Consider the following 27,977-nt stretch of genomic DNA (forward strand, 5'->3'; position numbering starts at 1 on the left):
GGCAAGACACATGTAAAGGCATCTCCTTCCACTTTCAACATCATAACTCCTATAGTAAATGTATGGAGATTTATAGTCGTCTTCCTTGGAAAGTAACTGCCATGACAAGTCAAGAACAATTTATACTGACTGGTACCTCTGGAGACAGAGGAAATCACACTTTGTTTTCAGAAACTTTGTGACTGACTGGCTGACTTTCCATAAAGCCTGACCAATGGAAGTCTCAGGTTTACAATGGTTAGTATAATCTCACCCTGGCAGGAAAGGAAGCAAAAACTTTTGGTAGAGGCAAGTCACCAGCTTCCCTAACTTCTTCATGGACTTTTCTCTAAAAGGTAGGCACCACAGTGACAAGTAGGTGCTATAAATGTAAGAGATGGATGTAAATAGTAAAGGCAAAAATTTGGGTTTAACTCTATGCTGGACGTGGCTGGGCTGCAGATACTTGTCTTCATAGCAGCTTGCATGTTGCCATGTTGTAGGTTTGTGACCAAACTCTGCTAATTACACTCTTGCTAAGCAGTGCTTGCACAATGTCAAGGCCACTTTTGTTTCTCTACTGCCCTGCCAGGGGGTAGGCTGGGGGTGGGCAGGAGTTTGGGAAGGGGACGCTGCTGGGAGAGCTGACCCTGACTGACCAAGGGGTGATTTTATGCCCAATCACATTAGGCTCAGCTATAAAGCTCGAGGGTGGTCTTCCTTGGGGACTGGCTGGGCCCTTGCCTGCTGCTGGGAGGTGCTAAGTCTTTGCAGATCATTGGGGTTTTTAAAAACGTTTTCTTCATTTATTACACAGTCTTTATCTTGAGCCATTTGTTCTTTTCTCACTTCTCTTTTTCTAATTCTGTCCTGCATCCTGCTGTGGGTGTGGAGGTACAGTGATCAAGCAGCCCACTGGTACATAGTTGCTGCTTGGGATCTCCTTATGCCAAACACAATATCCATTACTGGGAACTGGGAAACCTTTTTTTTTTTTTTTTTTTGGCCTTCAGTAATGGTAGTTCTTGTTGCTATTTCAAACATAATTCTGGCCAACTGCTAGCTGATTAGATATTTTCCTTATTTTATATAAATGATCACATAGAAGATATACAGATGCAGAGTCCATGTGGAAGAGGAGGGACATGGTAATCAGGTGCACATTCACCCTGCATGTCAATACACTCACATGGAACCATGGGCTTGGTTGTCCTTGAGGACTAAAGGGTCTTCTACAGGTAGGAAAAGCACAGGTACTCTCAGACTCGTAGCCAGGACTTTTAACAAATTTTGTGAAGAGTGTGAGTCTGTTTTGTGAAGCAGAAAGGAAGGTGACAACAGCAGATGACCAGGAGAAAGTCAAGCCTGCAGTGACAGAAAGGAGACTTGGTGTTTTTATTTTCATCTGTGTTTGCCATGAGAAGTGGCAATCAAACACTGTGTGACAGACATATAATTGCAGTATTTTTACCTGTGTTTTCGCAAAATTATACAAATATATCAAGAAAAATATTTTAAAATTTAATTTTGTGGAAATTTTCTGAATGTGTCATTAAGTAACAACTTACTAATAAGGAAGCAAAGAGAGAGAACAAATGAGAACAGCTACAAAATGCCATGAAAACTCACAACAGGCAGAGAGTCAGAAATGACAGAATCACAGAAAAACAGAATATTCTGAGTTGGAGGGGATTCACAAGGATCATTGAGTCCAAATCTTGGCCCTGCTCAAGACAGTCCCAAGAATAACAGCATGAGCCTAAGAGCATTGTCCAAACATTTGAGCTCAATATTTAATTGAAATATAATTTATTTTAATGCTAAAAATATACAAAAGAAAATAATACGTATTGCATTAAAGATAGGAGATTATGAAATAAAATAACTTCCTAGAGACTCAATACCTAACAGAGCGAAAAACTCTATAATTACTAGAGCTTCATTAACTACACATTTTAATGAAATTTTGTGACTAAACTTTTGATAAAGCTTCTATAGAATTTGTGTGCTGTCCTATGAAGGGACAGGGTTAATCAGTTTGATTAATTTAAAGGTTCTGAAAAAAAACCCTCAAGTATGAATTAAAAACATATTTGAAAGAATATTGGGGAACGACATTTTAAAACATTTAAAATATTTAATTTCAAAAGGTATTTAAATGAATAAGCAACAGCTAAATCAAAGTACTTGTTGAATTTAAGTGTTGGAAATTTGCATGTTGAAGTGTTCAAAATTATCCTTCTGCTTTTACTGGAAGTGCCACTGGGGGAGTAATTTCTCATTTCCTGAAACATCAGAAGTAGAATTACTATTTGCTGCAGTGCTTGTATGAAATAATTCTTTTCTTCCATTAAAAAAAATCATAATTTATGCTTTAAGAAATACCTGATGACATACAGTACAAACAGTCTTGTCATATAACATGTTTTATATCAGTCTCAAAAGACACTTAAAAGGAACTTTCCTTTTCTGACAAGAAGCAGCTGGCTTAAGGAGTGATGAATTTACAACACATCATCTTGGCATTTCAGTTTTCTGTATTACTTCACACATTAAATTACTCAATATCAATGTAAATGGACCTCTTTCTCTAGGGAAAAAAAAAGAAATCAAAACGGAGAACAAGCCTTTCCTTCTTTCAATTTGCAAGTGAGATTTGTAAGTCTTCATTTTTCATAGGCACCCTGCCTGAACAAGTGTATGGTATGGGAGTATTGAAAAATGTTCCCCCAGTGTAGCTGTATTCTCTGCTATAAAACAATAACATTAAATTCATGAATTATAACTTTTAGCAAATAGCATAGCACTATCATTTAGAAACTGATGACCTGCAGCCACACCTTGTACCTAGTGCTGGTCATGAAATGTCACATCAGTGCATGTGTATGTGTGTATTTCATAGCTTGAGACTCTCAGGAAGGGACAGGTGGTTCAGCAGTGAAAGCTTTAAGCCAGGAGTTATGACCACAGAACTTTCTGTGTAATCTTGAATAAAATGCATAAAATGAAACCAATTTAGTTATTTAACAGAAATTACCAAATACTTCAGTGTTTCTATAGGTGAATTTCTGCCTATGAAACTGGGGACTTCTGAAATTTTCATCATACACAGTGTTTTGAGATGAAATTCATTACAGTCCTCAAAAATTGTTGCTGCAGCACATAAACATTACAAAATCAGGAAGGAGATGCTTGGTTGGTACCTGGGAAATCAATATGTGGCACACGTATTCCTTAGGGCATATGCATCCCATAAAAATGAGAGTCGCCATTACTATCACATTTTTTGTAAAAGTAGGTTAAGAGTGACCACTGTAAGCTAATATAAATGAACATATACAAGTATGGTTTTTATCTAAAGTGGTGTTTGAAAACTGTAGATATTATCAGAGATGTTGAAGGATGACTGCAAGGAATGACTGAAGGAAGGGAAGAAACTGAAGAAATTTTTGACTTTATATCTAAAACAGATCAGATAATTCTGCCTAAATATTTTCACATATCTTAGCAAATATACCCAAGACATAGATCCTTTTAAAGGCTAAACTGAGTCAGTTCTCAGGATACTGTTAGGTGTCATCCTGGACAGATTGTTTGATATCAGGTGTTCTCAGAGACCGCACTCTCCTGTGCCAATGAAGGAATACACATAATGAAGATTGTGCTTAAAAATAATGAAGATTGTCTTTAAAAACCCCAAGACTTTTCTTGCCCAAATTTCAATGTGCAGCTTCATTCTTCAAAGGTGAAATATTCTGTAGTGTCCTCAGGAGAAATTGTGCTGCATTGTTTCCATCCTTGTAGCAGCACCGATCCTCTGAAGCCTTGCCAAAGGCTGTGTTTCAGCAAGGCAGTGTTGTTTTCTCTTCTTATCTTGCATTTGAAGACTAGAGTCACAAATTATAGAAGATAGTTCAATGAATATTTTTAAGTTGATTCAATACTGAAGTATTCAAAATGAAAATTATTCTTTATCAAAGTCTTTGCTCTTTTAATTATAGATTTCTCAGAATCTGAGGGTTTGGTCCCTTTCTTTTTCTCCCTATGTTTCTTTCAGATTCGAAGGGGAAATTGAGCAATTTTTTCACTTTTCTTCAGTTCCTCTTCATAAATCTACTCTGTAATTTAAATAACTCTCTCAAGTCAAAAAAACAGTACAGAGTACACAAATACAGTTGCATTTTTCTTTTTCTTACTGTGCAACTTTTAAAATCTTAAGGCAAAATATCGCTGCATTTAAGAGGAAAAGAAATCCCCTCTATAGGGTTTGTTTTGTTTAATTCTGCAAACAGAAAGGAAATAAACATTTTAAAGCCTGAGGTTATGCACATGAGTCATAAAAATAAATTTTCCTTAGAAAGATACTAGTTTGGATGAAAGTCCTATTGTGTTGTTTTTTTTTTTTTAAACTGGAAATTCCCTTTATGTCTAGAAAATGGGTTCAGAAATGAACCCAATATTAATTACAATATTTTAAGTTGTCAGTCTATAGATTAGTTTTAGTTATTATTTATTACATTCTTTACTTTTACCTAAGATACATCTCTCTGTTGTCCTTTCTGATGTTAAGTTGTGAGAGTATGTCAATAACCTGTTACTATTGCAAAAAGTCAGATACCTGTAGTTAGAGATATCTAAATATCTTCAAGCTGCTTTCTTCCCTTCTCCCATCACAGTCAGTTAGTGGAACTTTTGTAAGATTCAGTGCACCTATTTGTTCCCACACCCTACAAATGCTTGTTTTGGAGTGCTTTTGCCAGACCCACCAGAATGAGAGCCCAGCATCTTGCTGGCCAACTGCTCCGTGAATGGGTAACTTGGAAGGAGCCAGCACTGCTGTCTACCTGGTTGCAGTGCCAGGCCTTACTGTTAGAATAGTGTCATTCACATTTTCAATTAGATCTAGATATAGATTTAGATCTATCAGCCAAGATCTTCTTATAATTTTGCTCCTAAAAGTAGCTAGACAAAGTGGAAGAGGAGCACAGAAAGCAAGATAAGCCGTGCTTTAGTCAGTAACCTTGAACTGCATAGAAATAAATGAGACTCTCATTTTTACTTGAAATTATTTTGAATTTCACACATTTCCTGTGTCAATTACCATCCAGTTCTTGGTTTGGCATTATTTGTGTTGAAAATTACCTTGGCATATTGTCAGCCTACCAAGATGCTCCATATTTCTGGATGTTAAGAAATTGGTCATCAGCCCTTTGAGGTGTTTGTTGGGGTGCATTTAGGAGTTTTGGTAGGATTTCTGCACAGAATTGGTTCAGAGCTGCATTTAGTTTAGAATATTAAATAAGATGCTTACTAACATTAACATTTCTTGCAACACATGCCTCCTTTGTTTTCTGCTTTTCCTGTGTTCAGTTAGGTGTCATTGGATCTGGCACTCCCTTTGACTCAAGAAGAATTGCAGTTTTTGTACTTGCCCATTCCTAATTTCTGAGCGGATACGTACTAACTAATGCACCTTTTGCTATGCTTAAATTGGACGAGGACTAAATGCTGCGTGGTTTTGCAAAATCACTGTTGTCCAGAACAGCAATAATTCAAAGTTAGTTGCCTTACATGGCTCATTTATACAGCAGAGCAAAAAGTTTTCAAAGAACTTGGGAAGTTCAGGCTTGAGGATATGGTTTCCAATGCAGAGAGTAATGGCATTGGGAAAAGCTTTTAGATATATGTGTATTTTGTTGCCTACCTTATGGTCAGTGAGATACACAAATGACTGTACCCAGATGGAATCAGGTCTGTCTTTGTGGTACCCCAGGATCTTGTTCTTTTCACCATTCACATTCAGGAACTGTCTTGCAGAATTAAAGCAGGAGTGAGAGGGGGAAGGATGCAAGGCAGAGATTTCATGGGGTTTAGCTCCTGACACAAGACACATGAAGCTAACCACACTCAAACCAGGGTACTCAGAAGCATTCCCTTTTTTTTTTTTAACCTCTTTTCATAAAGATGACTGATTTGAAGATGTGCTGGATTTATGATTACTTGCTTTCTAAACATTTAAATCTGTACACTAGCACTGCTTCTCATCACTTGCTGCTTTGTTGTGGTGACGTGTTAAACTGAGCAGGTAGGACAGAAGCTTGCTGGCTTGCCTGCAAAGGGGAATCAGATTTTAAAAGCATTTACAAAAGAATGGCTGGCGTCTGCTTGCAGACTCGCTGGCATATTTTAAATTTGGCCTTCATATTGGAAGTTTTTTAGTCTACTGATACCAAAGTGTGTATTTAATAGCTTCCCACATCAAATTGGGCAAAGATTAATGTGATCACTTTTTCTTGTTCAGCCCAACTTTGGAAACATTTTTGGTTGCAAAAGCTGGTCATGCAGCCCATGCAGTTAAGCAATGGGTTAACTGTTTCCTTGTGACAGTTCCTCAGTTGCTATAGATTAGCAGAGCTGACTTCAGCAGAAGCAGATCTATTTCCAGCAGCTCAGGATATGGTCTCTTGAGCTATATTACAATTAAACAAACTTGTTCAATTAGCAACAATTACTTTTGACAGTGAAAGGATAATAGAGGATTTTGCTTACAGGTGTCTCCCTTTGATCTTAGTCCATTGAACCGTTTAATGATTCTGTTTTGTTTGGTGCTGCAAGCTATCAACTAGACAAAAAAAATTAGTTCTATCATTTTCAAAGGCCTTTGCCATTAAATGTTCATTACTAAATCTATTTGTGTGTGACTTAGGAGGCAGTAGCAGCAAGAAGAGCTGCAGTGAAAAACAGCAAAATGAGAAGACATGCAAGGTGCACGGAGGAGGCTGAAATGGATTGCTTGAAGACAAAGCTGGAGCATGAACAGTCAGAGAAATAAATCAAAGAAAGGTTTTGCTTGTTCTGTTGGATTTTCCTATATTTGTGCAGGGGGCAGGGTCATATGCTTAGGATTACAGCTAATGTGCCTTCCAAACAAAAAAAGCCATTCTCTAGGGTTTATATTTTCTGTTCTCCAAACTCGTGAATTCAATGTTGAAGTCATTAGCAATTTATGGGAGACGATAAATCGCCCTTCAGGTCTCCCTGACTGGACCTGAAGAATCTAGATGCAATATTTCCCCAAATGACAGCTTGATGCCAATCCTTATCTCTAGCTACCACAGCCTGGTTGCATGTTATATTAAAAAAAGGCTGAGAGTAACGAAGTTACTGAAGACCAGCACAGGCATACTGACATTCTTTAGAACAAGTATTTCATATTAGGCAGACTTATAGATAGCTACACCTTTTTTAAAAATTTTCAGGAATACTCTGTTCCCATGTCTGCTGTTTACTTCACTGTCACAAATAGTAAATCTGTGTATAGTAAGTCATAATGAATTATGCTTATTAGCAGTTAGTATCTGATAAAATTTCGAGTTTATTAGAAAATTGAAACCACTAGTAAGGATTTATATATTCATATAAATTATATTTAGCATTTTTCATAATATTCAGTTCTCTCTTTCCCAGAATAATATGAAAACCCTATCACAATGATTAACTATATGTGTTTCTGTTATTATTCTGACAGGTTTATCAGAACAGTGTATTTCAGATTTCTGTAAATTATAATAAGATATGACAGGCAGGCTAGATAAGAAAGGATAAACATCTTTGAGAAGGAAAATTGGAATAGTTATATATTGTATTTGGTAAGACAGAGATCTCATTGGAAAGAAAGATGGGGAAAAAATATAACCATTGCAAGGCCATAGACAATTTTAACAACAGATTCTACTTATTTTCCATTTGGCAGCCATTATATTAGCTATGGCATAGGGCAATCAAATATAAGTAGAAAACAGGAAGTTCTTTCACATTGCAGGCGACTGTAACGGGTATTGCAAACAAAACCTAGTCATTTTTATTTGTCCCTTTCATTGTGCTAATGAGACTCTCTTGCTTATAAAAGGGTTTCACTTGGCTATTCAGCTTTCTGCCAGTTTAGAAATTGGCTAGTACTATATAGTTGTATTGTATGTTTTAGCACCTGTTGTTATGGTCATTACTCAGGGATAGTGACAATTGCCCTTTGGTCTCTGTACATGTTGTTCTTTCCAGCCTCTCTATGGTGTATTGTTTTTCGGGCTCTGAACCTGCCATCTTCCCAGCCTGAATAATTTTCTCGCTGTAGGACAGTTAGTGTCTCATCAGTCAAATACTTCCCTCTGGAAGTGATTTATTCAAAGCCGTGGGGTTTTACAAAACTATCCAGATCACTTTCCTGAATGGCACAAATGATACCATTACTAAATATAATACAGAGGGATTTATTGCACTGTCTGCTTAGTAATAAACTGCAAGTTCTGTGCATTGCATGGTATCAGATATCGGTGCTTTCTGTCCTATTTATTTCAGTACCTGTGAGAATGCTGTGAGAGGCCAGGGCACAGAGGGAGCACTGAGTGATGGGCTAGCATGCAGCTGGGGACCTGGGTAGCACCCAGAGAGCACATCCCCAGCAGGACCTCTGCAAGCAGATGGGATGGGCTTGCAGCTTCATTCCTGCTCCATGATCTCATGTCCCAAATCAAAGGATCTGTGTAAGTGCTGAAGACATGTGTGTGTTGGATCCCCAGCTGCAGGAGAAGGCCAGGCAGGAGCCAACTGTGGGAGCCCTGCAAGCCGTGTGAAATACTTGGAAGTCTAAATTCAGTTATGTAATGGATGTGATTATCACAGACTGGCATCTTGTACATTCACTCACATCTTTTGCATAAAAGAGATAGAAGGCTGTAACCACATTGTGCTTATTATGCCAGAAGCAGCATACAGCAAGAAAATTAGCACCATCAGGTATTTTTAATTTCTCTGCTAAAGAAGGAGAGAATATGGCAATAATATCCCAAAAAAGATAGAGACTGTTATAACAAGTCACCTAAATCCAGAAAAGAATCCTTTACTATAAGTAAAATGAAAGGTTACACTTAATGTCAGAATGCTTTTATGAAGCTGGTCATAGTTGTCAAGTTCAATCTGTAATTAATATATTGTGCTGAATAATGATTGTGTGGGTGCATTTGGGAGTATTTTGGTGGGTTTAATATGCAAATATTTTGACCAATGTAGACAGGATTATTAATTATTTTTCCTGTAGTTATATTCACAGAGCTATGCAGTTATTTACAGTCTAGGACCTCATAGGGGTCTGGTGGACAAGGCTCTCTATAGTTTTGATGAAGACTACCTTCATTTTTTTGAAACACTAAGTTTTTAGTCCTCCTCTTCTACATTATTTTGAACTTTTGAACTTTCCAGTGAAGAGTTTCAAGCAAAAAGATGGCCAAAAATATGGGAAATTAGCAGCACTCCCTTCCTTTGTGAAGAGAATCAAATCCACATCTCAGTTCCAGTTAGTGGGTTTGACCTCTATTGACTGTGTAGTTTGAGGTCCAGCCCCAAATGTTTCTAACTTCCCATTAGGTAGAGAGTTCAGTAAAATCCTAATTTATTAGTTGCATTACTTATCTTCCCTTACTGAAGCTGTTGTTTGTCAGACCACTTTGAAATTGAGGATTTTGTTTTTGTTCTGTGTTGATCTGTCCTGAATTTATTTCTTCTCTTTTTATATGGAATAATATAAACCAAACATCAACTGATTGTCTGTCCAAAATGGACAGAGGCAGTACAAAAGGAGACATCAATATTTGTAGTTTTTATCTGAAATACATGAAAAATACAGGGTTGCTGTCTAGAAAGTACTTTCACTTTTTTCTAAGAACATTATAGTCAGATAGTTGGAGACAAGTATTCCATAATTTGTAGCTTGACAACCAGCTTGACAATTCTTTAAAATCATGGTCTAAACACACTCCAAAAGAATAGAAAGAGTGTGAGAAACAAACAAAATGTAGATATTTCCAGGAAAATATCACCCATGATTGTATCACATATATCTAGGAGTTATAACTGATTACCAGGTTTGGCTGTTAGTTGGCAGAGCAGGTGATATGTGCTCAAGGACTAAATTTGTGGGTCTGGAGAGGATTGTAGGTTATGCCAATAATGGCAGGGACCAGACTCACCAGCACTGAAAGCACTTTCCATTCCAGCATGCCAAGTACTGATACACCCAACATTTGAAATCATATACCTGATGGTGATTTTTTTTCCCATTGAAATCCTTACAATTTTCTTTTCATAATTTCACTGTATTTTGTTGAATTGTTTCCTTTGTTATTCTATTATTTTACAAGTTACATGTAAACTGGGGACTAGGGCCTCCAATTTAGTTCCCTGTATTTGAAGGTACTCTGTATCTTTTCAGACATCCCAGAGGATCTCAGGAATTCTCAGGTAGCTGCCCAATGTAGTGTATGATTCGTTCTCTCTCTGTAGTGCCCACACAGAGGCCGTGGTGGATTTGCAAGAAATTAGGACATCTCAGAGATCACCAAGGTGCCTGTGTACAAGTATGTGAATCAGACATTTGTGAAGGACTTTATTTTGCAGAATTATGAATTTATATAGAGCACAATATCCTACAGTCTTCTCCAAAAACACAGCCATCAAAATGCCTAAAGAATACTGGACTGAAAATGAACTTAGATTAATGAAGAGCCTTTGCAGTATTTTTATTGTTGTTACTAGACTCTTGCCACAAAGGTCTCGTATCTGGGGGAACTTATATACTTTGAAAAACTGCTGGGATTCTTTATATTGTTATCTAGACACATGTAATTATTTAATTGAATGTAATTCTTGACATAGCATATTCTGCATATTCCCTAATCTTCTAATCTGTATCACATCATTTTAAAGAAAGCTGCTGACAAACACCACAACCCTTCCAGTTATGCCTCATCTGGCAGCCTCTTCAGAAAATCTCAATAATTGAACTCTGTGCAGAAGAATGTGGAAGGCAGGAAGGCATTCATGCACCAGTTCAGTGGACTGGTCACGGTCTACAATTTGCCATGCAGATCTGCCAGCACAGGCAGAACCTCGTGGCAGAATCTGACAAATGGGCAAGCAAATCTGCTGTGCTGTGGGGGAGAGATAAGCAATGCTGTGATGAGACACAAAAACTCAGTAATGTCAGAATTGTGGTCAGGGAATACCATAACCACTGTATCTTGTCTGTACTCAGTGGAGGGGGAGTGGGCAGGAAGGAATATGTACAACAGATGGCCTGAAAGCAGCAGTTTTGAATTAATCAGGATGGAGGATTATGAGGATCTAGATGACAGATTTAGTGTATAGATGCAGATATAGAAGCTAGATATGAGAAGTATTACTGTGGTAGGAGTAGCAGGCCATGCACACAGGCTTAGAATTTAGTTGGAAAGGACTATTGGAGGTCACCACATACAGCCCCCTGCTCAAAGCAGAATTGGCTTTCACGTTGCTGTGAGTAGTCTTGCTGAAGTCTGAGTATCTTCAGGGATGGATTCCTGTTCTTTCTGGGTAACCTGTTCCTGTCCTTTAGTACTGTCACAGAAGAACTTTTTCTGTCTCCACTCAGAATTCCCTTTATTTCAACCTGACTGTTGTCTTTTCCTTGTGCAGCTCTCAGAAGAGTCTGTTTTCATCTTTCCTGTAAACCCAGTTAGGCAGTTGAAAGCAGAAACTGGATTCCCACTTAGTCATCTCTCCTCCAGACTGAGCAAACCCAGATACCTCAGCTTCTCCTTGTATGTTGTGTTTCTGGTCCCTCAAATATCTTGGTGTCTGTCTGCAGGACTTGGTCCAGTGTGCCTGTGTTGTTCTTGTACTGTGGTTGCCAAAATTGGACTTGAGTGTCAACTAGAGGGGCCTGCTTGGTTCTGTGAGCCAGGAGGCCGTGCTGCTGCTCATGCAGCTCTATGGCATCAGCTCTGCTGCACTGACAGCCAGAGCCTGGAAACTGGGGAGCTGCAGAGAAGCCATCTTTGTAGCCCTAGTTTCTGAGAACCATTTAAAAAATCCAGATCCCATTAGAGGGCCCTTTTATATCTATCATGATGTTTGATAACTCATTTAAAAAAACAACTGAGAGTTCTGAGAGTTCTCCTAGCATGGATGAGTTGCCTAAATTGTCTAAAGGAAACTGTAACTGCAGTGCTCAAGGATAATATATGGTGGTTCATCAATTGTTTTTTGCTAACAAAACCTGAAGTTAGGGAATTCACCAAGGCATACAATGACAGGGCATTGTGAAGTTTGAATAATAAAATAAAAGTTATACAAACCAACAAAAGCCGTGAATTTTCTATCCAGTGAAAAAATAAAAAGCCATATGTATTTTAAATCCAGTTTATCTAAAGTCTAGTGTATGAAAATTCAGTTGGTCCATCCATGACTAAAAAGAAACAAATACTTTGTTTTATAAAATTCTCCATAAAATGGTATAACAACTTTATCTGTAAATATTATGATTAGAGATTATTCTCCAGATATGAGGATATGAATGTAAAATATGTGAGTAGCACAGTATAACTAATGGTGTTTACTTTTACAGGATTCAGGCAAGAATCATATATATTAGGCTTGTTTTCCATTTACAGTGCTATTGTGAAATTGTTGAATGTCTCTTGAAAGATGCTGAGGACCCTCAGTTTCCACTGTTGGACTTTGACTTTAACTTCAATATATATTTTAAAGGACTATGTGAGCTCTTAAGATGCTTAGTATATTGAAATAAACGTGTTTTAAAATATTGCTCTTTTGGAATACAAAACAGATGGTGCAGATCCCTGATGTAACTTAATCTAAAGCAGCCTTGGCCTTTGTCTGTAGTTCTGTCATAATTTATTTTCTTTTGTACGTCTATTCTATTGCAGACTGAAATCACAAGGCAGAAGTCAGAGGTATGTGGAAACCTTCATTTCCCTTTTTAATTCCTGACCAGTAGTACTTGGTTGAATTTTTCATGTTCTCTTTTGACAAGTATCATCAAGGATCTCTCTCTTGGGCTTGCATCAGATCAATTTTAGGCTCCATCATGATTTCTTTCTTCATTTAGTATTTGCAATCTACAACAGCAGAAGTTGCTGTGCTGCTAGGTGGCAACCTTCTGATTCTGTGAGGTGCACTCGTACCAGCTCTGGGAGTATATCACTCTGAATTTTTTTTCAGTTGTTTTAATTCTGATTAATGCTAGCATAAAATCAGAATTAGACCGGCAGAATTATGGTGGATTTTAGTTCACTTATGTATTTATTTATATTTCAGTGACTCCACTTTTAATTCTAGGTGATATACCAGGCTAAAAAAAAAAAAAACCCACACAAAATTTAATCTGATATATAGTACATTAATAAAATAAAACTGCATTTGCCGGATTTAAATAAACCATTAGTAAAAGCTGCATGATGGAATTTTAGTCTTAACTAAGCAGAGATATGAAAACCAATGTTCTCAACCCATGTCAGGGTCTCCATGATGGCAGGTCTCTCCCTGCTTGCAACCCTACTGTCTATAGTGCCACAGAGTTAAAGCAACAGAGAGATGAGCAGAAGTGTTCAGGTGTAAAAATTGTGATAACACGGCATATATTTTTTCACAGGTCTAAAACACCTGTTTGCTTGACAGAGGCTACTGTCTAATGGCAAAGAGCTCTCTACTGTGTCCACATTAGGGAGTAATTTGGTGCAATAAAAGGAAGAGTTATTGAACTGAACAGTTCTGAGGCCTGTACATCTGCATTATGTGCAGTCCAGGGGTCTTACTGTGCAGCAGTTTGAAGTTGGACTGCCAAACCCCCACAATCATCATGACCACAGATATGATCTGAAACTCTCTGAGGCTGTGTCTAAGTTAGCAGATTGTGTGCTGCAAGAAAAGCAGGCCTGCAGAGGGGAGTAGCTGGTGCTGAGGACCACATTCAACGTGTTTCAGAGGATGTATTTCAAATTGGATCTCACCTGATCTTATACACTGAATGTCCATTAATAGCTGCAGTGCCCTAGGTAGATTTTCTAGTTTAGTTTCACCTACAAGGAATCCAGTTTAGGCTCTCTGAGCCTCCTCTGCAGTGCAAACCAAGAGTGGGCAGCCAGGAGATCTGCTTCAAACACACTTTTGATGGAACTGACTCACTGCAATGTGTGGTGCTCTGGAGCAGCAAGAACTGTTACAGACTCATGTCCCCAGCAGGGCTGGAGTGAAACTGCTGGCCATGTGGAGCACCACCACCAGGTTAGATAGACATCCCTGAAAGGAAACCCAGTTAGCATAAACACTGCTCTGTGGACTGCACCAGTGTGCAGGAATTCCATTGCCTCAAAACACACCAGTAATAGAGATGGAGTTGTAGCCTGATTTTGTGGCAGAACATTCAATCCTTCTTGGCATCTAAAATAGAACTGAAGCAGACCAAGCCTCTGCACTGGGACTTGGGAGGCAAGGATGAGAAGGATTTCTGGAGATGGGTTTGAAAATTAATCTGTGTGCAGACGTGACGATCCAGTGCCTTGACACAGCCCTAGGCATTTAATGAGATCATACACCATGAATTTTTCCCTCTGTAGAATAACACTGGTGGAAGAACTTCCCTGATTTCTGAGCCCCTTCTAGCCTGAAAGAATAAAGGCAGGGACTCCTGGAAGTGGGGCAGTGCTTCATTCCAGAATTCTGGGCACAGGGGTGTTTTTATTTTGTTTGGTTGCTTCGTTGCTTTTGTTGGGGTTTTTTTGTTGTGTTGTTTTGGTTTGGTTTGAGGGGGTGTCTTTTTTTTAAAAAACACAGTTGCCATTAGGTAAAGATTCAATGTGAAAGTTCTTCAGCTGCTGGTGGGAGAAGGTCACAGGTGTGTAATGGCAGCTGAAGTCTAAAGAGGTGGCTTTGTGTTTAAGGACTACTATAGCTGTTATGAAGAAGACAAAAGTCTTTAATTACAAATTCTTTTGCTTAGATAACCTGAAAAAGTTTTATTAAAAACCACACTCACTTTGGCTTTTTTAAAGTGTTCCTCTATCATTCGTTACATACTATAGTTTGTTCCAACAAAATAGAACTGGTCCCAAGAAGAATTATAAGTCAATAACCATAATATTCACCTCACAAGCAAAAGAAAGACTTTTCATGTATCTAGAGCAAATATTAAGATTTAATGCATTGTAGTTTTTAGCTAAGTAATGTCATGAGTAAATTAGAATGTGTTCATGTTCTGGGCCTTGTATGAGACATCAGGACAATCCAGTAGAAGACTATTTATAATTATGGAAAGCAATAGGCAAAGACAACTGTTGTAGTGACAGTAATGATTAGTAAGTCACTCTAATTTTATCTAACTGCATTTTCTTGATTTTCAGGTAGTTTTTTGAAGCCTTATCTTCAAGTGCTAAGCACGTTGTTCATTGGATCATATTCCCAGTGATTCCACTGAAACCAATCCAAACAAACATACTTTTATTTAACTTTGAACATTTTGGAAGGCTATTTCCACACTAAATTAGCAATCATTAAGAACTATTTTAAAAATACAATGATTTTTGATCCATGCTGCTATTTGGAAAGTCTTTATTTTACAAACTTGCACAGCAAAACTTAAGAATGGTTTTCAAAAATGCTGTAGCTCAAGCAATATTTTTTTTAATAGTTAATTCTATCTCTTTAAGTATTTTTTTTTTGTTTGATGTGAATCTACACACCTGCCCTAATGTTTGCTATGTAATAATTTTGTTTTCTTCTTTAGTGGCATAGACCTGACCCATTAAATGAAAGTCATTAGACAGCATTCACTCTGCTAGAAATAGAGCAAAGAATTTTTGTACAAGTGTTAATTTGGGATAGAGTATGCATAGAAGTGCTAAAGCCAGAAACTAAAGTTCTTCAAAACCATAATCATATAGACACCTGATTTGCTTACATACAGTGCTTTATAAATAGTTTTTAATAGATATCCTGTTGTTTTTCCTGTGTAAATTAATGGCAACACATCTGTTGATTTATGGAATTTCAGGATTAGATCTAAGTACTAAGGTAATTATAACAAACACATGTAGGCTTACAGTAAAACAAAGAAAATTCTAATCTGTTGATTGATGCATTGTGGCAAGTGTTTAACCAGCTTGCTTATTAATGGCTGTCAGCTAACAAACACCACTTTAATTAATTTAATCAAGAACCTTATTTAGAGAAGTGATAGCTGAAATTGTCAAGTGCTGTACAAGCTGAATATGCCAGAGCTCTCCTGGTCACCCAGAGTGTGAGTGAGGTCAGGCCAAGCAAATCTCTGATGTATAAGGTATACTGCTATTTGTTTGTTTGTTTGTTACCCCTCACTCCTCATCCTCTAAGAGAATTGAATGTGGCACAACTTGCTCTTAAACTTGCTCATTAACTTCTTAATAGAAAAAATGTCCTACTTGTGTATTGAACTGTCTTTTTTGGAGTGGCAGACGTGCTTCAGGTACTGGAGTCCTAAGGAATGAGCAGCTTTTGTACAATAGAAATAGTGTTTTATGCATACACAGCAGTGTCTGCATGTAGGTACATACAAATTTTCAGGGGGCCTACAGGAGAGATGGAAATGCATGTGCTGCCTATTTAATGGTGCAGGAAGCAAGGAAGGAGGGATAATCTGCACTTAAAACAATGTGACAGAGACAAAAGAGAACAATGTTTGGGGTCACCAGCGTAGGATGAATTTCAGAAGCTTTTATCTTTGATGAAATGTTGCTTTAATTGTTTCTCTTTGAAATGTGTCTCATTTCTGATGGCTGTTTGTGAGGAGAAGTAGCAATGTTCAGCACTTAATGCATTGGATGGAGAGATCTGGGATTTATCTGTCTCTGATTCCCTGTGTGATCTCCAGTTAATCATTTCCTCTCCCTGTCTCAGTTTCCTTATCTGTAAAGTGGAGCTAATAATCCTTTCTATCACCCAGTGCATAGTGAAGTTAGACAATTCAATTAATAGTTGTAAAACTAATTTAGCTGCTGGGGCAGAAAATGATAAAAAATGTAAGGAATTATTCATAAATGTGGTAAGCTATCACTGTCCAAATCTGAGGAACAAATGTTCTACTTCATATTTTTACCAAATTCTGCTAACTTACTTGCATCATCATTTGTCTTTCTCTTTACTTAATGTATTTGTATTAATGTAAGCAAAATCTTTTCATATGGAGTATTATATTAGCTAACTGCTAATATCAATCAAGATTAAAGGTATGGACCATATGCTACCTCTGTAGATCACCAGTGATTGTAAGTTTGAAATTAAGACCCACTGAGGTATTGGGGGAATTTGGATTAGTCTTTTGTGTGGTATAATTTATTTTTTTTAGCCAAATAAAATATAATCAGACCATGGACTAGAAACAGTATTTCACACTGGTACTAATTTAGTATATTTTGATTTTTCATTGTAATAACGATACATCCTGAAGACTGTCAGAGACATTAATATATCTTAAAGCTTTCTGTTTACTAGCTAGCTGTACAGGCTTCCACAGAAGTAAACAAAAATCCATTGTGTCCTTAGATGATTGTTTCCCTACATGCAATTGTGTGCTTAGGAGGAAGGCTCAAAGCAAGTACAGTGTTCTGTTAGCTGCCTGGCTTTTTCTGCATGTTGCAATAAAGAGCAATAAGGGGTATACTAGTGGAAGTAGACCTTGTTGAAATTATAAGGCTTTACAAAAAGATTAAGATGTTGCAGGCATGTGAGGGATGAGAACATAGAATCACAGAATCATAGTGGTTATATGAATATGTTGAGTTGGAAGAGACCCATTAGGATTTTTGAGTCCAACTGCTGGCCCTGCACAGGGCACTCCAAGAATCACACCCTGTGCCTGAGAGCATTGTCCAAAGTCTTCTTGAACTCTGTCAGGCTGGTACTGTGACCACTTCCCTGGGGAGCTGTTCCAGTGCCCAACCAACCTCTGGGTGAAGAACTTTTCCCAATATCCAACCTAAACCTCCCCTGACCCAGCTTCAGGCCACTCCCTCAGGTCCTGTCACTGGTCCTGTCACTCTTCACATGAGTGAAGAGATCAATGTCTGCCCCTCCTCTTCTCCTTGTGAGGATGTTGAAGACCACAATGAGGTCTCCCCTCAGTCTCCTCTTCTCCAGGCTGGACAGACCAAGTAACCTCAGCCACTCCTTATAAGGCTTCCCCGACAGACTCTTCACCATGGCTCTCCTTTGGACACTCTCTAACAGCTTTATATTGTGGTGCCCAAAAATAGCTCTTCAAAATGCTGGGAGAACAGATGGCAAAAACTGTGATAAAAACCATTATTGAAACTCTTCCCTCCACCTCCCTTCCCTCCAAAATGTATCCGTTTTATCAGTATTATCTGTGATACTTTTCCTGAATATTGTGCTGCTTCATGACATCAGCATCAACACCAGCAGTCCCTGTCTACCTCTCTGGTCTACATTGGCAGTACATGAAGTGTCTCCTGATGGAGATGAGGATTGCTGGATCTGCTCCTCCTTGCTTTAAAGGCTGATTTCAGCTGATATTAGCCCCAGGCTCAGCAAATGATACTTTGTTGGAATGCAGAGTGAAATGCAGCCTCTCATCATGAAACATCAACTGAAGTGGCCAAGATACAAAAACTGCTATGACCAGATCTAGGACTTGAGTGTGGCTCCTACATTTCAAGCTGAAGGATGAGCTTGGGACAAGAGCTTGAAGTCCCCAGTGAAAGAGACTTGCATCATTCCTGAGCTTTGAGTGACTAGGGCAGAAGGAGCAGAGATCACAGGGGATGGCAGGAAAAGCCAAGCTGTTGCAAATATCCAACACTTACAGTGTTAAGAGAAGGAAGCAGGGTAATATGTGTTCCTAGTACGGTGGTACAATGTTGGTTTTGTCTATAGCAATGGGTGAACAGCATTTCAAGTACTTAATTCACTGTGCTATGAGTGTGGTGCCCTATAGGTCAGCAGATGACTGTGAGGCAGGGCAGAGATCAGCACACTTGTCATAGTCAGCTGATACTTTCTGTTATAGATTTTTTTTTCCTGTTATAGATTTTTTTTTGTCTCCTCTTACTTGTAGATTTGCACATCCCCAGCATTTGTGGCTGAAAAGGTCCATCTTGCGCAGAAAAAAAAATTCAGTCAATTTTCCTTTCTTAAAAGATTTGTAAATTCTTATAAACTCACAGATTGCTCATGTTCAGTAGAGACATTTGCATTTTGAAAGTAAAAAATGTGCAAATTCCCCCTTCCTTAGGATAGTCATGTATCTGACAGCTCCCAGGATTGCCAAGATTTCACAAGAGCATCTTTGCAACCTGAGGACTCAGAGACAAAGCTGAACTTTCTTTATGTTGAGCTATACTTTGGAAGAGATAAAGCTGAACTGGAAACTGATCCTGTCCTATGTGAAATTCATTGATACACACAATAAATAACAAAACTTAAGGAGTACTGAGACCTGAGAGTATTTTACTAGGGAACTTGTAGAGTGACTGCAAGCTTGCCCTGTGCTTGTACAATTTCCCAGGCATGTATCCCATCAGTGGACAAAGTAATGAGCCAGAAAAGCACAGTGGAATAGGAAAGTATGAACCAAAAAAAGCCAACAGAACAACCAAGAGGCAAGTGGGAGGCTGGCAGTCTAAACCATTAAAAAAGAGGTGCAAATATGCCTGCAAATGTTTTTTTCTTTAATTAAATAAATATTTCATGACAAAACAGTCTGTTCAGAAAAAATCTCCACTCAGTCCTATAAATAACATTCCAAGTCAGGATGACTTCTGAGCTTCTTCTCTCTGCTCAGGGGCTTCTTTCTCTCAGATTGTATCTGGTTAGTTGAGGCAGCTACTGCACCTTTGAGATAGACTTAGATACAAGAAGAGTGAGGGTGGCTACATGAAAGCAGCTGCATTCCAGTATAATCCTGCAAATTGGGTTGGGGTGATGCCCTAGAAGTTCTGTACCAATAGAGACTATTCCATCCAATGCCTCTATGACCCAAAATACCGATTAAACTCTAAGTTCTCCTAAATGCTGTGAGATGTGGGGGATTTTTCACCCTTGAAAAAACACTCTAGATAACACTCTGGTTACCCACCTAAAAAGGTGCATGATCACCCACTGAAGTATAAAAATTAAGTGTGCACTTTCAAAGTCATAAAACAGAAGCATTTGGAACAGAAGTAATTAAAAAGACAGCCAGTACACTTCCTGTGAGGAAATTAATTTCTCTTGTTCATATCATTGACCTGTCCTTACTGTTCCCTGTAATAGGAGCCAAATGCCAGATGCCTAATAGTGTTACTCTTTCTAGGTTGCCTCAAACAAATCTTTCCCCATGTTTTGTTTATTGTGGTTTGGTTTTTTAAGCAGGCTTATCTTTCTTCATAGCCAGAACTGACACTTTCCAGTGGCTCTTTTATGGCTGATATACAGGTAGGGCTTTGGGAGAGCTTCATCTCTAACTTTGGGTGGCAACTGCAAGAGTGTCTGTCAGACCAAGTGATCCTAACCTCCTTGCATATTCCACTAAGAAGAAAAAGAAACTTTCCAAGCATGGTCCAACAGTCCTGCTATAATGATAATTAGAGCTTCAGTGCTTAGAAAGGAGTCCAGATAACTAATTCAGGTGAAGAAGTCTTCTGAGTTGAACAAAACACCCTCTATTGAAATTAAAATCTCCCTGTCCTTTGCTATTCAATAAATTGCTTCTAAGCAAAAAAGCAAAGCTTTTAGAGAACTGCAACCTCTTAAATGGAGAGGAGAGGAGAGGAGAGGAGAGGAGAGGAGAGGAGAGGAGAGGAGAGGAGAGGAGAGGAGAGGAGAGGAGAGGAGAGGAGAGGAGAGGAGAGGAGAGGAGAGGAGAGGAGAGGAGAGGAGAGGAGAGGAGAGGAGAGGAGAGGAGAGGAGAGGAGAGGAGAGGAGAGGAGAGGAGAGGAGAGGAGAGGAGAGGAGAGGAGAGGAGAGGAGAGGACTTGAGGGAAGTGATGAAAAGATAACAGGTTTCTTTGACTTTTTAAAAGCAACTGCATTTCTTTAGAAAATTATAATAATAAAGAATACATTTTGCTTCCAACACTTCCAAAGTAAAAAAGAAAATGGATACATCTGAATAAACATATTTAAGAATAGATGTAATGTCTTGCAATGTTGATGTTAGCCATGCTGTAACAACAGCAACTCATTACAGTGACATGCCTTAATTTTCCAGATCCAGATATTCTTAAAAGAATACTTGCAGTGTAAGTACTAGGTGAACTCAGAACACTAACAGAAAATATATATGAAATTGTGCACTTCAGTATATGAAAAATAAAATATTATATGCTTCCCTGAGAATTTATTTTCTATATCCAAAAAGCCCATAATAATGCAGGAAAGCTGGCATCCTTTTCTGAATATAATGGAAATTCTGAAATTGCTTCAAAAATTCATTAAATGAGATCTTAAATAATTGCTTTGACAAGTAAAGAAAAAAGTTGAACTTACTTTTTTGGCATTTCTCTTTGGTACAGCTACTGTTTGCATTTCAACCAATGTCTTGAAAGTGTCAATTCACTGCAATAATCTAATCTCAAGAAAGCACAATTTAACCTGGGACCAGAAAAACTCTTGAGTGTTATTATAAGCTATTAAAAATGTCTGTGATATGAAGAATAATCTATTCTGTTCTGTATGAAGTGAATGGTGAGCCCAGGTGTACAAATTTAACCATGATTTGAGATTAATTTACCTTTACATTTTTTGCTTTTGTGATATTCATTATCCAACTAAGATTTAAAGAGACCACTAAAATATTTAAAATCATCAAAATTTCATAGGAATTTGTGACATGAATGTAAGTTGAAGATGGGCTTCAGATGCTTGGGTTTTATCTTGGCTATCATCTCTTGATCATTCAGGTTCATTAGTTAGTCGAATTACAGAAATGTCATTGAAGTCACCTTGTAAATGTCAAGCTGAATGTCAGCTGACAGCTGAAATGGTGGCATTACTGAAATGCTTCATATGAGGGTACTTTTTGTCACAGTGAAAATGTTTTCTGTCCACTGAGACAGCTGTGACTCAGTGGTACCTAATTTTACTCGTATAGAAGAACAGAAAGGACGGTTTCTGCTTTCAAAGGCTGTGTGGGGGAAACAATTTCATGAATCTCAGTATGAAAATTTATTGTAGAACCTTTTCAACATTTCAAGTTGCACACTTCAAAATAATTAATTCGTATGTTATTTAATATTATGTTGGTGACTTTTGATGAAATGAAATCAATAGGTTTATGTTCCAACCTCAGTGTTTCTTTTTATATATTAATACAACCCCTAATTTGGGGATGAGGGGGTTAATTCTACCCTATTTATCTAATTGTCTACCCATGCTGAAACAAGCAGAGCAGCAGCACTGCACTTGACTATAAAGTGGTGGAGTTTTTGATTCTGCTGGCACACTGGAAGGCTTTTGGGCCATTGTGCAAATTACAGTATAATGCAATAGTCTAGAAGAAATAATTATACCCAGCCTCTCTGAGCCAGAAATCACACACAAAAAATTTGAGCCTTTTAATTTGGTTACATATAATGTATGAAATGCAGTTCTTCCAAAGCTATTGGAACCTGGGGAAGCAATATGATTATGGCTCTATTAATACATTTTTTCCATTTAAAATCTGGGATCAGATCTGAACAGAGCAAAAGGATGAAGTACATTTGAATGGTAGAGACTGGTGTGCAGGATAATATGAAGGGAAAAACACAGTTAGCATATGAGTAACTGCTCAGTGCCTTTGCATGTCCTGAGTATCTGCTCCCTAAGCTGCCCCTACAACAGCAATTTATACATTATGAGTATGACAGGCAATACTGAACCATTCCCCATTTTTTCCCCAAATCTTTAGAAAGGGTAAGAAATAATATTACTGTATGTGTGGTGGAGGAAGGTGGTCTTTGTGGTTCTTTTTACTATTTCTTTAAAATTAGACATGAAAAAGCTACTTTGCTTTGTTATGGCTAAGGCAGATTCAAATTAGTTATATACCAATGCAGTTCTCATATTTTTTGAGTATCTTTTCTTTTGACAAATTTGTAGCCAGCACTTTAGCAGGTTCCTATATTGCAAAAGATGAAGAGTATATTCTCATTAATTTAGCAATATTGAGTTGCACCTTATTTAGCCATTAGCATTCTTTGATTTTAATAGCAATATTTGGAGAACAAGGCATCCAAATTAGGCCATTTGCAAGGAAAGAATGCATCCAAGTCTCTGAAAGTGCAAAAAAGCAGCAATGTTTCAGAGAGTACAAATGGGACACAGAGGCAGTGGGCCACACTGACCTCTGAAACCAAAACTGCAGTATCATCATGGTGTGCATGATATTTGTAAAACGCCACTAATCTCAAAAGGCTGAAACTTCCGTACAGTAACAACATTTTAATTACATGTGATTCTCAAAATTAGTGAAATTACAGTGAAATATGTCTAAATTTCTATTCCTAAGACAAAAAAGTGGAAGAAACAGAACTTTGCACATCACAGGAGGTCTCAAGCAAATTTCAGGTTATTCCATTTCATTCTCACAGATGCTGAGCAATTAATCTACACCTTTAATCACAGTATAATAAAAGAGATACAGAGATAGACAAAGACAGTGTATGTAGAGAAACAGAAGGGTCTTAAAAAAATTGTTGACTCTCTCTGCATATCCAGTGGCAAACAGAAAACCTCCAGGTTTACTGTTTGAGAAACAGTATGTTTACTGAAAGAGAACATACTCCTAAAGCTGGTGTTTTAGAAGTATAGTGCTGATGATGGCTCCTGGCTATTGTGGCCAAAACACACCTCAGAGTATGCCTAAGGCTGTGATTCCCTGATAAATTACCCTGCCTACCTCCTCACCTCTCTCTTGTGCTGGTGTTGGTACTCATCTGATCCACAGTGCACCAGTTCAGGGACTTACTCAAAGTTGCTAAATTGTGATGGAACTGCAGCATAAGTGCAAGTTGAGACAAAAGATTAGTTAGTGACATGTTTATACTTGTTAAGGTTAGGAGAGACCTCAGGAGATCATCTGGTCTAACCCCTCTGCTCAAGAAAAGACACCAAAAGCCAGTTGCCCAGGAACACATCCAGAATGCTTCTGAATATTTGCAAGAGGGAAGTACTTCTCCAATTATGCCAAGAATAATGCTTTTTATTTAATAATAACTTTTCTAGGAGTAAAATGAATTCATGTGAAGCTGACAGATAGAAGATATGTTGCTCCCCTGAAAGGAATTAGTACATGGCCAAGTGGTTTTATGAGAAATGCTTTGAATATCTGCAGAAATTTTCAGATTTGGGACTCACAGAAATTGATCTTCTCCTCACATGGAAATGTTTTAAGAATTGAGTAGTCCAATTTTATCTTGGGAAAACTGTTCCCAAAGATCTAGATTTTAATCCAGACAACAATGCTTTGGAACCCCAAATCAAGTCCTTCTCTAACATCAGCAGTTGTCCCACTAGGTACAATTAGACCTGCTGCTGGTTTGGCAGAAATCAAGCCTAAGGGGCTGAGCCTGCAATGTGACATCTCTCCTTGTAATAGGGTGTTGGTGTCCCCAGATGGCAATGAAGTTCTCTACAGAAAAAAGGGAGGCCATCAGAGGGGTGTTTTTAAATGGTCTTCAAAGGTTGTGTGTCATCCTGAGAGACATACAAGACAGATTCCAGCCTGGAAGGGGAAAACAACAGATTTTTAACAGAGCAAACCAAGCCATAAGCTGTAGACTGTTTAAGATGATTGTATTGAACAGCTGTTCACTGTACCTGAAACTCATTGGCTGAAATTCAGAGATCTCAAGAAATTAAGTATTTGAACCACATAAATAATATGATAAAAATATAACTTTTTAGAATATTACTAAAAGAGTGGAGGATTAAAAGGCATTAGTAAATCTAATTACTTTGGATCAGGTCTCTGAGGGTTTTGACAATGATGTGAAGAAAGAAGCTTGAACTTAAGGCTTATATTGTTCATGTACAAAAAGTCCTTCACTGGGTAAAGAGGAGTGGGGTAGAGCAGTGGCTGTGGTGAGACCATCCCACATGCCAGGATGAGGGGCCTCTGGGCAAACATAAAGCACTGCCTCTTGGCAGGAGGCAAACAGGAGCAAGCAAGCACAGGATACCAGATTTGCCCATATTGTCACAGAACTGGCAAAGACTTGTGCCTTGCTTGCCAGAAGATACTGATTCATGTTCCTGACTGCCATTTACTTGTATGGCAAATCTATTCTAACCTCTCAATGTCTGTTTTCCCCATCTGCTGAGAAACAGTTAATTAAGAAATCAACTGTAGTTGGTTCCATGCTTTAAAATGCTAATATAATACATAAATACTAAATAATACTAGTAACTTCCTTTGGGAAAGGTTATAAACTTTTTCTAAGATAGCAACGGGCCTTATATGTCCTGTCAGCTAAAACTTTAGGTTTCTCTCAGCAGGCAAGATGTCCATTCTGGAAATTTCCACAATGTTGAAAATTTCTCCCCATCAGGAAGCTAACAATGACCAAATTGGTTGTTTCTAGCCTTAGAGATGGGAGGTGCATGGTTTCATTTAATTTCAGACATTAAGGCTGCCTGCTGCCTCTTTTTTCATTGCATCAGCTTCCCATGCTGTGGTCACTTGTTATGCACCGAGACCCTGCTGTATCTGACTTCATAGTGGCCCAAGGCTTTACCTCCTTTTGAAAAAGGCCTTTCCTTTAAGCCATCAATTTTTATTTTCAAGGCAAAATCGGTTTTGCCAAGACCAGTGTAAGTAAACCCCAAGGCACCCAAAGGATCTCATGCTTTGGGTAAATTTTCCTCAATCTGAATGATTTTCCTGAGTAAAAATCAAAAGAACCAGTCCTCAATGCCATTAGTCACATTTTCTTCACTTTAGGTACCAGCTTGAAGTAGTTTTAGCATAGGATAGCTCTTTTTCAGGTAGTTCTTTTTATCTGAATGTTTTTTCAAGTGCACTTCTGCTCAGGTGAGAAATGTGTAATCACTGATACTTTCCTACTCCTCAGATCCCTCCTTTGTATAGATTTGGTGAGATGACTCTTTACCCAAGTGGTTGAAATATTGTTGCAGTGCTTCACTACCTCCTACAGCCCAGAACTCATCTTTCTGAAAGGACTTTGGGTGTGACTAAAACTCTTTCCTGAGGTCCAGCCCAGTCAGTTCACCAGGTGAAGTCAATGGGGGCACCAGTTATGCTGCTGAACTCTGAGAGTCAGAAATAAGTGGAGAAAAAGAGAAAAGGAATCTCCAAATGGGAGGCTGATTTTTGAGATTGATCATTACTTTTAAGCTTGAAAAATTTCACCTGGACATCATGGAAAATATGCCTGCATGTTAATAGACAGTATTCAGGAATGAGATTTTAAATGTTAAAATTTTGTATTCATGTGAAACTCGTGAAATTTTCTATTCAGTTATGAAACTCTCAAGGACAGTGGTAGAACCTTTAGAAACTGAAGCTTTTAACTGGTTCAGCCATCAGCTTTAATGCTTTATGCTCATGTTATTTGCATGGCTGTAAATTTCCACATATATCCTACATTCATTTTATATTTAATGTATCTATCCACTTTGTTAGACTGCAGCCTACAATTGTTAAAGCGTTGTTATTGAAACACTTGGGAATAATCTTGGCTGCAGTGTAGAGAACTTACTTTCTCTATAAGTTTCATAGGAGAATATTTTTATCTTTTCAATGTTTACTACTGCTATATTCATAATTACTGCTTAGGTATTACTGCTATTATACCTAACAAGTGGTGTGGTATTTGGAAGGATGGTAGCAGTTTAGTGTATAATTTCTGTGAGTAGCAGCTGGGATGCACTGAAGCTGCACAGGGAGAACTGTCAGGGAAAGGTGCCAGTGACACTCCTGCAAGGCAGTGAAGAGCTGGCCCGTGCAGCTCCCCCTGTGTGGCACAGAAGGGCTCATGTTCTCCACTTCAGCCTGTTAGGGTTAACCACAGCTCAAACCACTCCTGTACCATACACTCTGCTCCCTGACATGCAAACTCTGCTCTCTTCATAGAAACAAAATTAACATACAAAAGATTACATATATTTTTAAATAGTTTCTCATCCAAAAGATACTCTGACTTGGCTTTTTTCCTGCTTTTCCTTAGAAACTGTTGGAAGCAACAGTATTTCAGGCTTATTTGAATGCTTAGAGAAATACATCTTTGTCCTTGAGAGATTTGTTTCAAGCTAATACTACTTTCTGCAGGTGAACATAATGAAGGAGAGAGCCAAGAGGAACCTAGTAACTGATAGAAAACATCCCAAAATGGATAATAATGCAAATTAATAAAATACTGACATGATAAGCCATACAAATTGTTTCTTTTCTCTGAGCAAAAGGGGAAACACAACTTGCTATCTGACAGTGGGTCACTTTGATGACAGACTTCATGACACCTGCTGTCCCAGTAGAAGATATTTCATTTCATTTATAAGCTAATTCTTGTTTCAAAAGAACAGTCTCATTCATGGTTTCTCTGCTACTTCTTTAAAAAAAAAAATCTGATGCCTAAACCTCCAAAGTAATCTTCTTGTCACAAAGAATGTGCAGAAGAGGAAAGAAAACACCCACTGCTTTCTCCCTCCCTCTTCATTATATTGTTTACTTGTCTTTCCTCCATTTCCCTTTTTTTGAGCACTTCACTGTAGCAGTGTTTCTAACTTATGTATTTGTGTGTGTGTGTTTCTGCCTAGTTGTGCAAGTAATAAATGATAAGAAATAATATTTTCTTGTAATTTTTAATGGTGTCTTAACACTATCCTTTGGTACTCAGATAATGATCTTGAAAAATAGATTCTGCCCAACAATTAGTGAAGAGCTGGCCTGTTTGCCATTTATAAGGATGGTAAAAAAGCTCTCCTTTGCAATATTCAGCAGCCAAAATAATACAGAAAGGGACACAAAAATATTAGATTTCATAGTTATATTTACTCTTGTAGTAGGTGTTTTCTCTGCTTTGGAAATAGAGGAGACTTTACAATCTGCCCCAGGTTTTCTTTCTTCCCCTTTCTTTCCCAGCAGGACCTGAACAGAAATCATGTGGTCTGCAAACAGTGAGTAGGATGGAAAAGGT

General features: G+C 38.1%; 1 long non-coding RNA gene across 1 annotated transcript; it reads left to right on the forward strand.

Annotated features, from left to right (window-relative positions):
• Positions 1-260: 260 nt before the first annotated feature.
• LOC134429399 (uncharacterized) lies at positions 261-27,947 on the forward strand. Its single transcript, XR_010030579.1, has 3 exons — positions 261-335; positions 12,738-12,764; positions 27,926-27,947. It is a non-coding gene; the product is annotated as an uncharacterized LOC134429399 (long non-coding RNA).
• The last annotated feature ends 30 nt before the right edge of the window (positions 27,948-27,977 follow it).

Source organism: Melospiza melodia, chromosome 1, assembly GCF_035770615.1.
Source record: "Melospiza melodia melodia isolate bMelMel2 chromosome 1, bMelMel2.pri, whole genome shotgun sequence".
NCBI classification, from domain to species: domain Eukaryota; kingdom Metazoa; phylum Chordata; class Aves; order Passeriformes; family Passerellidae; genus Melospiza; species Melospiza melodia.